Source organism: Schistocerca cancellata, chromosome 7, assembly GCF_023864275.1.
Source record: "Schistocerca cancellata isolate TAMUIC-IGC-003103 chromosome 7, iqSchCanc2.1, whole genome shotgun sequence".
Taxonomy (NCBI): Eukaryota; Metazoa; Arthropoda; class Insecta; order Orthoptera; family Acrididae; genus Schistocerca; species Schistocerca cancellata.
Genome location: NC_064632.1, coordinates 400,817,036 through 400,830,929, shown reverse-complemented (window position 1 = coordinate 400,830,929; position 13,894 = coordinate 400,817,036). Strand labels below are relative to the sequence as shown.

The following is a 13,894-nucleotide window of genomic DNA, read 5'->3' as shown; positions in this document are numbered from 1 at the left end:
AATGTAATGTGTTTCTTGAATAATTGGAAAACTACGGTCTCTGGTGAAAACGTATCCCATTAGGAAATTTAACTTCATTAGGTTTCCTACACAAACGTCCTGTTCATTTATTCTGTAGGGCTAATAGTTTGTGAGCAGCAAATGAGAGAATATGAAAATCTTGGACGTGGTATTTGAAGGTGTCGTGGGTTGCATAAAACCCAGTGGTAGGGGCAGCTGAATCATCATCCTGTATACAGAATGGAGATGGCGTTACTCATACCTATCTTTTGCGGTGGTGTTGAAATGCTAATCCCTTTAATATCGAAGTGTGTAGTACATTGCATTGTCAATTTGACGTTTCCTGCATGCAGTCTTCATTGCGCTACAATTTTAATGGCCAGCAACGCCACAGAAAATCAACCAAACCTCAAGCAGCCTTAACAGTCTGAATGCCAGAGCATAGGTACCCTACAGACGGTCACGCACTCTTGCACACAGTGGCTGATCATGAAGGCTTGTCAAGCTTGCAGTTACGTTTGTGGCCGTCTTCAGGCTCCAAGATTGCGCAGACGTACTTCGATTACACTGTCTTGGAGACCATCAGCTTCGATACGCTGTTACGGCTATTTCACTCGTGTATCTAGTCGGGCGCTTTACCTTACCGGCTCTAACTCTACAAAAAAATCGCCAATTTCAAAGCAGCGCAGCCAGCGCATAACATTTGTGTCTTTTCATAAAATACGTGTTCCAAAAACACGGATCGTACGAAACTCAACTTATCGTGTTCACACATGACCTCATCGGTTGAATTAGGTTGATTCGGTGTCTCCAAACTTTCGAAAAACTTCTGATTCAGTATCACATCGACGACTTCCACAGAAAATAGATTAATGTGGGATTTCGCGACAGGATCGAAAATTTCCTGATACAGAAAACACACATTTTGTAGTAATATGTAGTGTGCCGCAGGTAACCTTAACAGGCCCATTATTGTTGATGTTATACTAGAGATAGTATTAGTTGCAATGTCACTTCTTTCGCAGCTGATTCTGTTACTTACCTCAGAGAGAATTCTATTCGATAAAAATTGTAGTGTAGTAGAACCTAATTTATCCAGCTCTCCTTAATGGAATCTCTGGTTCATTCGGATCGACTTACTTTTTTCCATTACAGTTATTTCCGTAACTGCATTAAATATGGTTAACCGCCATACACTGATTCTGGCGCAGTGTCAGTTGATAACATTGGGCTGGAAACTACCGACTTGCCCCCGTTTGCCGGCCACTGTGGCCGTGCGGTTCTAAGCGCTTGAGTTTGGAACCGCGTGACCGCTACGGTCGCAGGTTCGAATCCTGCCTCGGGCATGGATGTGTGTGATGTCCTTAGGTTAGTTAGGTTTAAGTAGTTCTAAGTTGTAGGGGACTGATGACCTCAGATGTTAAGTCCCATAGTGCTCAGAGCCATTTGAACCATTTTTTGCCCCCGTTTGTTGCGAGTGTAAAATAACTTCAAAGAGTAAAAAAGGTGATAGCGTCCACGGACAGAAAGTTACATATTGTGTACAGGATGAATAAAGGAGAATTGCTGGACACCGTTGCTACTGAATTTTGTGTTTGAAATACAACGGTGACAGAGTCGAAAATTAATCACAAACATACTGAATGCCTTCGCTGCAAAATGATGATTCTGATGATGAAATTATCGCCATTTTCGTCTGGGGATAATGGCGACAGTGATCATGGTTCAGCTGACGAAGTTGGCGCTCAACCCTTTCGGGTCTGAGGGTAAGGTAAACCGTGTGCGAGGAAACCGAGATGCTGCGGGATCGAATCCAGGTCGGAGCACTGAAGTTTCCATTCTGCCTTTAATCTAGCCTTCACCTCTCATCGATGTGTGTAGTTCCCAAGAACGACATTTATTTCGGATTACACGTTGATCTGTAGGTGTCCTTTCCCCAGACGGATAACTAGGGTAGATTAGTGACGAAAAGCTGCCGAAGTGGCGTCCAATTAAAAAAATTTACGCCTGGCCACTGGATTACGTACAAGACATTATTATTATGGTGTCTAGGGAGTTAACATGACAAGGAAAGTGTTTCTGAAGCAGAAAAATTTGTTAACATCGAGTATAGATTTAAATGTCAGGAAAACGTTTCTGAAAGTATTTGTATGGAGTGTAGCCATGTATGGAAGTGAAACGTGGACGATAAATAGTTTAGACAAGAAGAGAATAGAAGCTCTCGAAATGTGGTGCTACAGAAGAATGCTGAAGATTAGATGGGTAGATCACATAACTAATGAGGAGGTATTGAATAGAATTGGGGAGAAGAGGAGCTTGTGACACAACTTGACTAGAAGAAGGGATCGGTTGGTAGGACATGTTCTGAGACATCGAGGGATCCCCAATTTAGTACTGGAGGGCAGCATGGAGGGTAAACATCGTAGAGGGAGACCAAGAGACTAAGCAGATTCAGAAGGATGTAGGCTGCAGTAGGTACTGGTAGATGATGAAGCTTGCACAGGATAGGGTAGCATGGAGAGCTTCATCAAACCAGTCTCAGGACTGAAGACCACAACAACAACAACAACAACAACAACAGGGAGTTAACAACGCAGAAGTACAAAACAATGGTTTATTTGGAACGCCAGGCGGAAACCACCTCAGCAGAACTGTGATTTTTTTCTTAATTGCTGGATTATCTGGATTTTCGATAATTATCTTCGGTCTCGCGTCAGTCCTGGTAAAACGAGGCTCCACTGTAGTGTTGCTGGTGCGAAGACCGCTCTCAGTGTAGAGACTTACAAAGTTGTGCACTTCACGGAACGTAAAATCGTGAAATGAATGCCGACCGCTATAGAGGCGCGTGACGGCGCTGTCAGAAAATGCAATGACGGCGGCCAGACGGGAACGGGGCCAGTGCAGGCGCACTCTTGAGCTGGGCTGCTCTGGCCGCAGTGGCTGCCCCGGCCGAATGAGGCCACGGCGCTAGTCGGACCGGTCTGCCGTGTCCGCCCGTACCGTTACGTTACAGCACATCTGCCCCACGCCGCGGAGGCTTCCAGAGTCTATTCTACACCACAGGCCCACACCACTCGGCGAAAGCAACAGTCGACGCTCTCACGTTCCGAAACACACTGCTCGGAAGCGTGTTCCGCACTTTCGACTTCACAAGGCAAGGCATGAGAAAAAATCTGACTTCAGAGTTTTCATGTATCGCTTCACAAGCCGAAAAATACGATTGGTAGCCGTTAAGCTTTAATTGTCCCTCAAAAATTAAAGTTACGTAATTCATGTTTGGTTTGGGTGCAGGCACACATCTGCCGTTCTAGAACACGCTTCACAAGCCGAAAAATACGATGGTAGCCGTTAAGCTTTAATTGTCACCTCAAAAATTAAAGTTACGTAATTCATGTTTGGTTTGGGTGCAGGCACACACCTGCCGTTCTAGTACACGCTGAAATCCTCAGGCCACTGCCAATTAAAAAAATAATAAATAAATAAATAAATAAATATGGCGCAACTCACTAACAAAGCTAAGTATCGTGAAGTAATGTTTTTCTACTTTTGAAGGGGAACTATTGTACAATAACTCACGCTGAAAGCGTGCAAATGTACGGAAATAATAAACCATCATATAACAGGGGTTAGACGGCGCAGACGCTCCCAGTGCGGACACAGAAGTCGGGACTACGAAGAACGAAGTAGCTCTCTGTGAAGAACTGAGATTGCAAGAGACGTAGAGGCCTTGTTGCTGGAAGAAGGGCGTATAGCAATCCAGGCAATAGTGGAAAATCTTCCACGACACTTGTCATCATGATAACAGTCATTTTTAATATAATTATGAAAAAGCTGATAGGACACAAAAAGTAGTCACTAGATTTTAATGGCACTCCTTTATTTTCAGGTCCGTCCCGATAGCTGAGTGGTCAGCGCGGCTGTCTGTCAAGCCAAGGGGCCCGAGTTCGATTCCAGGCTGGGTCGGAGATTTTCTCCTTTAGGGGGCTGGGTGTTGTGTTGTCCTCATTATCATTTCATCATCATCAGTGGAAGGAAACGGGAAACCACCACTGGAATCACTTCCCTAGACGCTCATGCGGTGGCTTCCCCCATGACAAGACCTGCCGTAAGGCAGAACACAAAGTTAAGTTTTATTGTCATGACGCATTTCAGGCGTAGCCCATCGTCTGATGACCTGCTAAATTAATAATACAGTTGTACATCATAAATGTGAACACATGCAGAAACTAATTTATACAGGTAGACAGTTTTGAATCAATATTCACAAAATTTTCCTTTGCATAAATATCACAATGAGATACGATTACAATGCTGTGACAAAGAAGACTTTCGACTTATAAAGGTCATTTAGTTACTATATTCACATAAACGCAGCTAGCAGACGAATGGCCAACGGCCTTGCCGCAGTGGTAACACTGGTTCCTATCAGATCACCGTAGTTAAGCGCTGTCGGGCTAGGCTAGCACTTGGATGGGTGACCATCCGATCCACCAAGCGCTGTTGGCAAGCGGGGTGCACTCAGCCCTTATGAGGCAAACTGAGGAGCTATTTGATTGAGAAGTAGCGACTTCGGTGTACACTGATATAGGGCCGGGAGAGCGGTGTGCTGACCACATGCCCGTCCATATCCGCATCCAGTGACGCCTGTAGGCTGAGGATTACGCGGCGGCCGGTCGGTTCCGCTGGGCCTTCGAAGGACTGTTCGGACGTAGTTTATTTTCGTTTTAGCAGACGAATGGGTATAGCGGCACTCAACACAGCATAAATAACTTCGCTTACACTAGATGGTGTATGGATGGTGGCGATGCATCCCGCCAATACGGGATGGTAATCCATTACTTTTTTAACAAGATTTATTTTACAGTAATAACAGAAATTAATACAAATTTAAAGTGGTGTATTATTTCATGTCAACATATAGGCAGTTTAAAGCATATTTAGGATAAATAGTAAAAGACAAAAAAGGTAAAGTGAAAAAATTAAATCTAAGCATAAAATCTTACTTATAAAGTAATTCGTTTTATTTTATTAGTGTGTATGTCGCAAATAAAACGTAAGATAGAACATTTGTATTAGTTGAAGTGAAAATGAGAAATGAAACTAGCAGCTCGTCAAAAACGGTGCCGGCCGGAGTGGCCGAGCGGTTCTAGGCGCTACAGACCGGAACCGCGCGACCGCTACGGTCGCAGGTTAGAATCCTGCCTCGGGCATGGATGTGTGTGATGTCCTTAGGTTAGTTAGGTTTCATTAGTTCTAAGTTCTCAGAAGTTAAGTCGCATAGTGCTCAGAGCCATTTGAACCATTTTTCTTTCCTTTTTTTGTGCTGTTATTACTGATAGGGTATACAAGGGGCGTGTACAGCGTCAGATGTTGAGTGGACACTGTGTGGGACACGGAGATGCTGCATAAGAAAACGTTATCAGCATCTGATAAAGTATGAAAGGGGCGTCATTAGACCGTCTGGTCGGATCATGCAATATCCAGATTTGTGGGGCATTCAAATGTGACATGAACCTGATATTGGACATCATGGGAACGTGAGGGCAAACAAAATCGGTCTTAAAGGTTCCGGTCGACCATGTTTGACCACCACAAGGGGGGATCGCTGAATTGTACGCCAAGCATATCCTAACGCTCTTCACATCTGGGCCTTCCCAGTCATAACAAGTAATGGACTCTCTGAAACATACAGTGTCACCAAGTACCCTTGGAACGAGACTAGCAGCAGCCTGACTTCGAAATTGTCGTTCCTTCCGTAAGCCGCCGTTAACACAACGGGCTGCATTTCGAGTGATGCAGTGACCAGGAAACATGGACTGTTGATAAATGGCGTCGCATTGTGCTCAGCGATGGATTGTGGTTCTCCACTGCATCAGATGACCATCACCGGGGAGTGTGGCAATGACCTGGGTAGAGGTCCCATTCTTCCAAAGTTTCGGAGAGATACTGTTATGTTACTTCTGCCGTCATGGAGTGGGGAGTCACAGGGTATGACTTCAGGTCACAGCTGGTAGTAATTGGGGGAACTCTGACGGTTCAACGGTACGTCACAGATATGCTGCGTCCTCATGTATTATCTCTCATGCTACACTATCGTAGTACAGTTTTCAAACCGGACAATGCTTGTCCACACATGGCACGTGTGTCTTTGAACGGTGTACGTGATGTTGAGGTACTTCTGCGGCCAGCAAGATCCCTGGATCAGTTCCTGATAGAACATCTGTTGGACCAGCTCAGAAGTCAACTCTTTCCCAGCGCCAGTACCCAGGAAATCAAGGACCAGTTACAGCAGTTATGTGCCAGCTTGGCTCAGGAAAGGATACAACGACTTTATGGCTACCGTTTCCATACTAATCAGTGCATGCATACACCCACATTGTCAAGTTATCACGTACTCTCCGAACTCGCGAAGTTTCATTTTCTTTTCTCCTTCCATTCTGCTTGTTTCTTTCTTTTTTGTCCAGCAGTGTATGTGTGAGAAATGAATATGTCGTAACTAATGAAAATTGATGTCAGAGTTGAACTCGAAACAAAATTTATTGCTTTTCGTGGTCAGTCACCTTGACCGTTGCGGATCTGAGCACGACTCCAGACCTAAGTCATACTTTCATTGTCGCTGATGCTTTCATCTATACTGCAGTCACAGCACTGGGGGAAGGGATTGGTTGTAGGACCACGTCATTGTAACTTCACTGACTTAGGCACAATATTCATTTCATTTCAGCGAATTCAATTCAGCTCTGACGTACACCCCTTATGGTAGGGTAAGCTGCTGTGCTCTACTGACGTGACTCCGTTCCCTTAGTCGTGGTATTCCCACATATCCTGCAGGATCACCTTTCGGGTAGCTGAGTACGAAAAGCATAGGCAGAAACATCGGTTACAATTAAAATTTGAGCTAGGCCTGGAGGTATGCTCGGATAACGAAATGGATAGAGTTGGTTGGTTGCGAAAAATCCAGATATCACGGTTTGACTCGAATTCTGGTAAAATCAAACACAATTTACTAATTACAATGCAGGTTCAGCACCAGTTTTCTCTGATACCATTTCATGTCAAGTCATCTTTGATTTCATCCTGTACAATTCAAAAGATCTAATTCATCTGGTCCGCAGCTCATGGTCGTGCGGTAGCGTTCTCGCTTCCCACGCCCGGGTTCCCGGGTTCGATTCCCGGCGGGGTCAGGGATTTTCTCTGCCTCGTGATGACTGGGTGTTGTGTGCTGTCCTTAGGTTAGTTAGGTTTAAGTAGTTCTAAGTTCTAGGGGACTGATGACCACAGGTGTTAAGTCCCATAGTGCTCAGAGCCATTTGAACCATTTAATTGGTTCAAATGGCTCTGAGCACTATGCGACTTAACTTCTGAGGTCATCAGTCGCCTAGAACTTAGAACTAATTAAACCTAACTAACCTAAGGACATCACACACATCCATGCCCGAGGCAGGATTCGAACCTGCGACCGTAGCGGTCACGCGGTTCCAGACTGAAGCGCCTTTAACCGCACGGCCACACCGGCCGGCTTGCATTCACATCCAAAATTAATTTGTAAATATCGTTACATAATGAACATTTTCAATTTTTTTAACTTTCATCTGAACGGTAGCGTCAATTGGCAGAATCTCAGATTTTAAGCATGAGAAGTTCGTAATGTAGCTCGTGAGACTGAAAATTACGGAGAAAAACTGAGTGCATGGGGTGCTATGTCCAGCCATGGGATGAGTTAGTAATTCCTATCACTACCCTTTGCACATTATTGTACTACAAATTCTTCTATTACAAATTCTTCTATGGAACATAAGGAGTTCTCAATGAGAAACTTTTTTCAGTTTGCTTTCCAATTTTACTTTGCTGCCTGTCAGACATTTTACATCAATGGCTAATTGATCAAAAATTTTTGTTGCAGCACTGTGAACATCTTTTGTGTTAAAGACGACCTTAATGTGAAGTAACGAATGTCATTTCTCCTTCTGATATTGTAATTATGTACATAATTGTTCCTTTTGAACTGTAGTGGATGGTCTACAACAAACTTTACGAGGGAGTAAATATAATGTGGTGCAATAGTCAGAATGCCCAACTCCTTAAACAGACGTCTGCAAGATGATCGTAGTAGGTGAACACATATTATTCTTACGGCACTTTTTCAGAAATGCTTTCTTTCTTAAAGATAAGGTTATCCCAGGACATTATTCAAAATGACATTATCGAATGAAAATATGTGAAATATGTCAGCTTACTAATCTGTCGCTCCCTAAAATTTGCAATGATTCCAAGTGCAAATGTAGCTCGACTAAGTTGCTTCAGGAATTCCAAAACGTGCTTCTCCTACTTTATATTCTCATCAACATGGAACCTAAGAAGTTTCCATCCTGTTTATTGTTTCCTCACGATGTATTACACTTATCATTGGTTTAGCACCACTAGATGTGCAGAACTGAGTACGTTGTGTCTTTTTAAAATTGAGGGCGAGACCAATTACAGGAAACCAGTCAATGATGCTTTTAAGAACGTTGTTTACCAACAAGGAGGACATATTCAACATGAACTGTATGCTCGCGGTGCATACACGTTCTGATGGTTAATGTAAAAAAGAACAAATTGACATGTTTTGTTTATTAAAATCCCATTCCTCTTCGGTTTAACAGGCTCTTAAATTCGATGACGCGATTGTATACTTTTTATGCAATTCGTAATACTTGCATTATACTGTATATCGGTTCTGTGAGACTAATGAGGTTGCAGTGGCATTAAGCGTTTTACGTCCATTTACATCAATATTTTAAATTATTATCGGAATTAAAATTTTCACACACGTCTAATTAGAGGGCAGCGATGCCTAAGCTGCACCGTCGTTACTCAATTATCGCTGGTGTCCGAGTGAGAGCAGTTCTGAGGTTGTCTGAATGTACTCAGCGCAACTATGAAGTATGCTTTGGAGTCAATTGAAAACCTTTTAGAGTTCCTTGCTTACTTCACTCTTCTCTGAATGCATCTGGAAGAATTATGTTCGATTATGGTAAGTTTGATAAAATCTCATGTTCCTCTTTCTCAGGCGCGTTTCTCTTCCATCTGTACCATTCCGTTCAACTCAGATTTTCCTTATCTTTCTCCGTATAAGCTTAAACTCAGATTTTCCTTATCTTTCTCCGTATAAGCTTATCTGAAAGTTTCTTCCTTATAGTTAAGCAGTTCCTTGTCGATGGAGAGCGAGTGCAGCTACTGTCGGCCGCTCTGTTTGTCGTCCTCTTAAAATCTGCCATTAGATCAATTTTTTTGTGTTCTCCGGAAAGCGACTAATAGGTGAGACAAATGAACTGGCAGGGTAAAAGTCGTGAGGTAAGTCACGGCGAAGCCGTTGGATAACATGGACACGATTTTCAACAATTTGCGAAACTACAGCCTCGTCACAGTACTATGGTTACATCGAGTAAAGACAAACTAGGCCGTTTATGGCAACATGAGGCGTCGCATTGTTTGAACCCCACAACTCACGGTACTGCTTGTTGACAAAGGCAGCTGGAATTCCTTATACCTATTAGGATTTTTCTCGTTGAATGGACTCGCTCCCCTGATATTCCTGAGGAATCCGTTCTACAGCGTGCATTGTCAAAATTAATTTTATTAGATAATAGAGTACCATAATCGATGCAACTCAATATGCAGAGGCACTCATTGTACGCTCAAAGGCTACGGGTTATGGAGACTTTATATTTGACGTTTGTATACACTTGAAATAATCAGTCTTTAACATTTCACGGGTGGAATACTAATGAGTTATCTACAAAGTGATCCATTTAAATAAGGCTGGATTTTACTTCTGCGGGAATACGACCAAGCAAAGTGCAACGAATATGATCCTGCACGGTTGCAGCTCCTGGTGGAAAACGGCAGAGACGTCCAACATATGCTTCTGTTCACATCCGGTTGCTGAGAAGGAATATGTAGCTTCACAAATGGTATATGGAAGAAGGAAACGGCATCAACGCCCCGTCGATGATGTCATTCCACACGGAGCACAATCTGGGATATTTGCCTTAAGCAATTTATGGAAACATCAGAAAAACTAAATCTGGATACCTGAAAGGAGATTTGAAACGGCGTCCTTCCGAATACGAGTCCTCTAAATTAGCCGATGTGCCACCTAGTTCAGTAATGGTTGACAGAGTAGAACAAGATCAGCTCGCAAGTCTGACCACAAAGAACCATTCAGCTGGCTCTAAGAACATCGAGGTCTCAGCACGCGGCACGTTGCCTTAACATGCAATACATCTCACAGTACCGCAAAGGGGTATTTAATACTTACGTATCATTTTCAAAGTCTGCCGGGTCTTCCGCTTATCGATCGACGACTAGAGGAGAATTTGTGACAATGGCTTGTTGCAGAAACTGTCAATTAGTTCCTTGTATCTTCAGTTTTATCTGCAGATGAAGCGACGGAAAGAGATAGATTAACATTTTTGGAACGGTGAAAATCCTCATTTTACTATTCATGCTGGAAACCGACAGAAGTTTAATTATTTGTGTATGGACTGGACGTGATTGGCTTGAAGCTCAATACAGGGTGTTTATAAATGTATATCGGGGTTTTAACGCTTTATAATATTTATTGTATTAAACTTAAAGTTATAAATGATAAGTAAAATGAAAGAGCAACTCAAATAGTTTTACCAAGAACCTTGTAAATGTTCATTGTGAGCTCCATTTGTCACACGGCACACTTCAAGTCTATAGCCTTCCCAAACGTTCATAAGTGTGTCTTCAGTGACTGTAGGAACAGCTGCTTCAATCCGGTTTCTTAATACAGGGAGGTCTGCTGGTAGCGGAGGCCCGTACACACGATCCTTGATGAAGCCCCAAGAGAAAAAATCGCATGGCGTTACGTCGGGTGTACGTGGAGGCCATGCAAAAAGCCAGCCCTGTCATTGGGCCCCTTGCGGCCTATCCAGCGCAATCGGCTATAGACTTGATGTGTGCCGTGTGACAAATGGTGCTCACATTGAACATTTATAAGGTTCTTGGTAGAGCTTTTTGAGTTGCTCTTTCATTTTACACATCATTTATAAGTGTAAGTTTAATGTAATAATGATAATGTCGTGTGCCTAGGGCCTCCCGTCGGGTAGACCGTTCGCCTGGTGCAAGTCTTTCGATCTGACGCCACTTCGGCGACTTGGACATCGATGGGGATGAAATGATGATGATTAGGACAACACTACACCCAGTCCCTGAGCGGAGAAAATATCCGACCCTGCCGGGAATCGAACTCGGGCGTTTAGGATTGACATTCTGTCGCGCTGATCACTCAGCTACTGGGGGCGGACTTAATGTAATAAATATTATAAAGTGTTAAAATCCCGTTATTCATTTATAAACAGCCTGTATATTCTCCCAACATGTCTTAGAGGATCTGCCTAAAAGGGTTTTATTTAGAATTTACTTCCAGACTTCTTACACAGGAAGCTTCCGAAAATACGTGGAATCATATGATTTATGCATGGTGAAGCTTCTGGCACATTGCAACCACGTTGTTCGAGGGCTCTGGGTGATATCTACCATACAAATGGGTCTGTAGGGGAGAATTATTCCATGGCCTTCATGCCCCCCCCCCCTCTTCTCTACCATCTTCTGAATTTTTATCTATGGGGGTCATCTAGGGATGGGAAATACCGACCGGTTAAAACCAATACCGGTATTTTTCGGTATTTGTTTGGTCTCTCTTACAACAGGTTTTTTTCGCTTTTTACTAATAACCAAGAAAAAAATCGTCACCTCGACTTGCCACAGCAGCAGTAGTAACATTTTTGGTTTTTAAATAAAACCTTTTTTTAAAAAAAAGAAACGAGTTATGTTATTCGTAAAACTTACATTGCTTTAAAATATTGGATTTTATAGAAATTTGGAAAACCGGCACAAAATATTTTAATAACAATGCCTATGGTAAGGAACCAGCAACAAACACAAGACATACTAATCGGTACAGCGATAGGGAAACAATAATGTACCTGTATCCTTGTGGCGTCTAGGGTTGTGAGATCCAGAAACAGAAAAGCTGAATTAATGGCTATATTTCCCCTAGCTGGACTGTTGTTGTTGTGGTCTTCAGTCCGAAGACTGGTCTGATGCAGTGGTGGATACAGAAAAACCTCAAGGAGGGGGCGCTAATGATATCTTGAGCTACCCCTAACTTTTACCTAATAAAAAATAATCAAGTCACATATAAATTTTAAGAAAGTTTTATTTAAAATGATTATACACATATACAAGACAGTGCCATCTTATGTTATAAAAACGTTACAATTGTCGTTCTCTTCCTTAAATGGTGAATTCTATCAGCCTATTCCTCCTGGAAAATTGGTTAATTACATCGCCAACAGGACAATCAATGTCAGGGTGAGTGAGAGCAAAGCCATTAAGTCGATCCTCATCCATTGCCGACCTCAGCCATGTCTTTGCAAGCTCCTACTTTCTTTCTACTTCAGCAATGCAAGGTGCTGGGAGACAAGCAAATATTTTGTACAGCGTGTGAAAAGTAGGATAGTCAGATCTAGGACAAACAGCCAACTTTTTACTTATTCATTGTTCAGTCTTAATATTTCTGTTTCTGAATGTAAGCAAGCTTCCTATTCGGCAAGTAGCCCACATTTATAACGCTACGTTCTCTGTACAAGAAAAAAATAGAATATTCATGACTTTTCTCGAACAAATGCCACACAGACTAACGTATCAAGATCACTAGAATGGCAGCGACTTTTATCGTAGGTATGTGTTAGTTATCTATGAGCCAGACAGAAACGTATAAAATACTATGACGCGGACGCGCGTGCTACATAGGAAAATACAGCTACTCGATAACTCAATTCAGTCGAGTCGACTGACGAAAGAAACGAACGAACGAACGGCGTGCAGGCTGACTGGCGGGGGAGGCAATGCGGGCGTCCCCGCAAGGAGGGGGGGGGGGGGGGGTCAGAGGAAGTCCCCCATATGTCCCCCATATGCCACTGGTCTGATGCAGCTCCCCATGCCACTATCCTGTGTAAGCCTCTTCATCTCCGAGTAACTACTGCAGCCTACATTGTTCTGGATCCGCTTACTGTATTTGTCTCTTGGCCTCCCTCTACGATTTCTAACTCCCACACTTCCCTCCAGTACTAAATTGGTGATCCCTTGATGACTCAGAATGTGTCCTTCCAACCGACCCCTTCTTCTGGTCAAGTTGTGCCACAAATTTCTTTTCTTCCTAATTCTATTCAGTACCTTCTCATCATTTACGTGATCTACCTTTGTAATCTTCACCATTCTTCAGAAGTACAACATTTCAAAAGCTTCTTGTCTAAACTGTTTATCGTCCATATTTCACTTCCGTGCATAGCTACACTCCATACAAATACTTTCAGAAACGACTTCCTGACACTTAAATCTATACTCGACGTTAACATATCTGTTTGTCCGCCTGCTTAGCAGAGTGGTAACGTATTTGCCTACCAAGCAGCAGGCCGGGTTCGATTCCCGGCCGGGTTGGAGATTTTCTACGCTCGTGGACTGGGGGCATCCCCTGAAATAAGACTTGCAACTCGGCAGCCGAACTTTCCCGGATGCCGTCTCCCGGCCATCAATGCCACAATATCATTTCATCATTTTTTTTTACAAATTTCTCTTCTTGAGAAGCGCTTTTCTTGCAAATGCCAGTCTACATTTTCTATCCTCTCTACTTCGACCATCATCAGTTATTTTGCTGCCCAATTAGCAAACCTCATTTCCTATTTTAAGTATCTGATTTCCTAATCTAATTCCGTCAGCACCATCTGATTTAATTTGATCACTTTCGATTATATTTGTTATGCTTTTGTTGATGCTCATCTTTTATCCTCCTTTCATGACACTGTCCATTCCGTTCAAC

The 13,894-nt window shown here is 42.9% G+C and overlaps 1 protein-coding gene and 1 pseudogene across 3 annotated transcripts in view; one reads left to right on the top strand and one right to left on the bottom strand.

Annotated features, from left to right (window-relative positions):
• Positions 1-13,894, bottom strand: part of LOC126092210 (mesocentin-like) — a 619,468-nt gene that overhangs the window by 587,972 nt on the left and 17,602 nt on the right. The gene's annotated exons all lie outside the window — the stretch shown is intronic.
• LOC126093044 (5S ribosomal RNA) lies at positions 4,389-4,506 on the top strand (annotated as a pseudogene).